Here is a 4,772-nt window from a genome sequence, read left to right as displayed (position 1 = left end):
GTTTCTTCACGAGCTACTCCTTTTTAAACCAGTGCTCTCTTGTAAGTGGCAAGCCTGTGGCCTGTGCAATAGACTCCTCTGTAACTTTGAACTTCAATGAGCCGACCCTGACTCGGCCTTCTTTGAATGTCCTTGTGAACTCTAGTACCACAACCATGTCGAACCCGTCAAACTTCTGTAGGAATGGCAGGAACCCAGATTCTTGCAATAGTGCAAGACTGTTCCTGTACTCTGCAGTTTTCTCAATCTCCTGCAAAGACAATGGCTCACTCCTTACGGGTGCCATTTCGAACTACACTTCACTCTTTCTGATCAGACCCTCGAAAGAATTTCTTTGAGTGACTCCAACATTTTCCGAGAGCTTTATGTTGGAGGTTCGTGATCCTCCGCATTTTCAAAACCACTCACCATATCATGATGGAGCAACCCTTCATATCAGGTGTAGATTCATGTCAACCCGCTACGAGTGAATCATAATGATTGGGTGCAGTGGAGGTGTAAGCGGCAGTGGCGTAACAGTTGCAATGATCGGTTTACGGGCAAGGTAATAATGGACAAGTAATGCGGAATTATTTCAAGGAGGGTGAATACATGCTATCAGAAAACAGTACTATCCATCAACCAACATCATAATTTAACCAAGACATACTTTAGCACTTATTAAAAAGATTAGATTTCAAAACCCTATACATCTTTCACTTTAAATATTTTTCCTAGGTTTGTAAATAATGAAACATAATATCAATTAAAACATGCAATGCTATCATATATCAGTACACATGTACAAGAAAGTAAAGATTCATAAATATCCTTGATAAAGCACTCCTCAACTATGTGAATTTTACTTGATTTCATAGTCAGCTATGTTCTTGCACTAAACCTGCTTGCACTGCACTATGCTTGCACTACGCGTCTTGCACCAGGGAATTTTACCAAAACAGAGAATCTGATAGAACATAATTTTTTTTGCCTCAATATACAAGAAAAATTTATTCGCCATCCTTTGGTGTTTCACGAGCATACCTTCTGGATTGACTGCATCAAATTCTACAATCAATATATGAGGGAATAAAGAAGTGGAACGGGGGTAAAAAATATTTTTAGAATGGGAAGGAATATTATAGAAGGGATTCCATAAACAATATCACCAAGAGGGATAAATGGAATAGGACGTGGGAAAAAATTCAAGGGAAAAGAGGGATTTTATGAAATCGGGCAAGTGTAGTTTCTTAGAAGAAAGAGGAAGGTAATTCATTGGGGACTTTAGAAAAGAAACTAGTGGGAATTTTCGAAATGGGAAATAGAATAAAGGAAAAAGTTTTTACCTTGAAATCTGCTTGGACTGGTGCAAGAAAAAATAACTGCAGCGGGAAGTAAGCATTTCCTTAGATAAAAATGTCCATGCTAGTTACCCGAAACATGGGTAAGTGCTTGGTTTCGTGAATCTGCTTCTTCTTGGTGGTAGCCAGCATATCTAAAAAACAAGTAACATTCCCTTTTTATTAAAATTTTGATCTTCCTGCCAGCATGCTGGTTTTCAGGTTGATCCTTCTGCAATCATGTCAGTCAACTGATTTTCATAATTACAGGGAATTTTTTTCTTTTTATACTTTTTTGTTTTTGTCATTTTTGGCATTTTATTATTTTTCAATAAGGACAAGAAGGAATCAAATCTTTGACAGGTTGGTGTTACCACCTACCAACTCCTTTTCAAATGGTTGTTGGACTTGCTACATAAAATCTCCTTTAGTAAGGGGCTGAAAATATACCTTCAATATATGCTTGTTTACCAAGAACACAAAATTTTGTCCATCAATATTTTTGATTTCTACCGCTCCATTTTCGAACACTTTGACCACCTCATAGAGTGTTATCTAGTGTGTATGGAATTTTCCTTTAAAATATTTGAATCTAGAATCATAAAGGAGTACCCAATCACCTGGTTGGAACTGCTTCTTTTGAATGGACTTGTCATGCCACTTCTTGTCCTATTGTTGAACCAATATGTTCTATTGAACAACATCCCTTCGGAATTCATCTAACTTGTTTAATTGTAGAAGATGTTGCTGTTGTGCTTCAGAGAGATCTAGCCCTAATTGGACTGCAGTTCTGAAAGTCTTGATCTAGAATTCTATCGGCAAGAGGACTTGTTTTCTATACACTAGCTCTTATGGTGTGTGTCTTGTGTTGTTTCTCCAAGTGGTTCAACAGGCCCACAATGCTTTTGGTAATTTGTCAGCCTAATCCTTTCTATGCATATTTACCATCTTTGTGAGGATGGACTAAATCACCTTATTCGTAGACTCCACCTGACCATTTTCTTGCTAGTGATATAGTGTAGATTTCCTATGCCATGTTTTGTATTGCTCCATCACACCCTATACCAGATTAGAAATAAATTGTGGTCCATTGTTAGAAAAATTTCTCTAGGCACACCAAATCTAGTAAAGATTTCAATAAAAAGAAAATCAACAACAAATCTTTTAGTAGTAAAAGAAATAGCTTTAGCTTCTACCCATTTTGTAACAAAATCTGTACAAACCAAAATATGCTTTTTATTTGATGATGCTGGATTTATTGGTCCAACGAAATCAATGGCCCATTTTTCAGAAGGCTCAATCATAACTTGAGGACATAAAGGCATTTCATTGGTTTGATTCGGTTGGCCAACTCGCTGACATCTATCACACTACTTGGCATATTGTTTGACATCCTTGAAAAAGGAAGGCCAAAAATAGCCAGCTCGTAACACTTTGTATGCAGTTTGCTTATCAGCGAAGAGACTCCCGCAAGGTTCATCATGGGCAGGTTTTAAAATATCAAACACTTCTTCCTCTCTTACACATCTACAGATAATGAGATCTCCTCCAGTGTAAAAGAGGTCTCCTTGTATCCAGGAATATGCAACACTTTCCTGAATGATATTCTTCTTTTCATGAGTGGATAAGTGAGGTGGTAATTTTCCAGTGACTAAATAGTTAGCTATGTCGGAAAACCATGGGGATCTTGTCGACATAACAAAAAGATGTTCGTCGTGAAAATCATCATCAACAGGAATTGCTTCACCAGGATTATTTAACCTTGAAAGATAATCTTCTAGTACATTTGATTTTCCTGGTCTATCAACAATGGTAATATTAAATTCCTGTAACCATAGAAACCACCTAGTCACTCTACTGCTAGTTAATGGTTTATTCATTAAATATTTTATTATAGAATGGTCAGTATGCACAAACACTTCATGTCTTGTAATATAATGTCTTAATTTATTAATAGAAAAAACATAGCTGAAAACTCTTTCTCAGTAACCGCATAATTGAGTTCAGTGGGTGACAAGTTTTTGCTAATGAAATAAATGACATAATATTGTTTGTATTCTTCTTATCCTAAATCTGTGCCAATAGTAGAATCTGAGGCATCACAGGAAATATGAAATGGTAGGGACCAGTTTGGTCCTCTCAAGACTGGTGCCTAAACTAATTTTTCCTTCAATGTCTTAAACGATTGTTGGCAAGCTGTGGACCAAGAAAACTCACTATCATTAGCCAAAAGTCAAAGAAGGGGGTAGCTATCCTTGAAAAATTCTCAATGAATCTCCTATAGTATCCCACATGTCCTAGAAAACCTCTCACTTCCCTTTGTGTTTTGGGTATAGGAAGACTCAGAATGACTTTTACTTTTGAAGGGTCAACATGGATACCTTTATCAGAAATAAGATTGCCAAGAACCACTCTCGCCTTGCACATTAACATACATTTCTTATCACTCAAGGCGAGATAAGCCTCTTCGCAGTGAAGAAGCACTTTTTCTAGATTCCTGAGGGCTTCCTAAAACGAATCACCAAACACAGAGAAGTCATCCATATAGTTTTCTACGCAGTCAAGGTCAGCAAAAATAGCCAATAATACCCTTTGAAAGGTAGTTGGGGCATTACATAGCCCAAAGGGAAGCACTCGGTAAGCAAATGTACCCCATGGACATGTAAAAGTGGTTTTGTCTTCATCCTTGGGTGCTATTTTTATTTGGTTATATCCGCTAAAGCTGTTTAGAAAAGAAAAGTACTTCTTACCAGCAAGGGTATCGAGTACCTAATCAATGAAAGGAAGGGGGAAGTAATCTTTGAGAGTGACTTTATTCAATTCTCTGTAGTCAATATAAATGTGCCATCTCCCATCTTTCTTTGGGACTAATACTAATGGAGAGACCCACTAGCTTTCAGAAATGGGATAGATAAAATCAACATCGAAGAGTTTTTGTAAATCTTCCTTTACAACGTATCTTAGAGCTGGGTTCATTCACCTTTGGTTTTGTTTGACAGGGCAGGATCCATGTTTAATATAGATATGGTGTGTACAAGTTTCAGGAGGTATTCCTTTCATATCTTCATAACCCCATGCAAAGGCATCGAGATGGTTTTGCAACAAATTCACAAGTTGCTCTTGCTGAGAAGGATCCAAATCTAAACTGATATACAAGGATTTACCTGGACTAATCTCAACACAAGTAGTATCAGTCTCAAGAGTACACAAAGTTGTTGCTAGAGATGGTGGTGATGGAGTCAGAGAGTCATATCTTTCCTGAAAATCTAGACTAAAAATCTGACTCGAACTCAAAATTAGGCATGGTGTCTAGATTGTTTCGGAAGGCTTGAATCTCATCCTCTTGCGAGGACTCAACATTCGGATGTATCAAGGAAATAGGTTGAGTCTCCTCATCACTACTACAGTCTAACCATAAAGTTTCTCGGAGCTCCTGAATGGATCTAGCGAGTG

Source organism: Pinus tabuliformis, chromosome 8 (assembly GCF_031772625.1).
Source record: "Pinus tabuliformis cultivar Carrire ecotype Pingquan chromosome 8, CPIR1, whole genome shotgun sequence".
NCBI lineage: Eukaryota > Viridiplantae > Streptophyta > Pinopsida > Pinales > Pinaceae > Pinus > Pinus tabuliformis.
Note: the sequence above shows the minus strand (reverse complement) of the source record.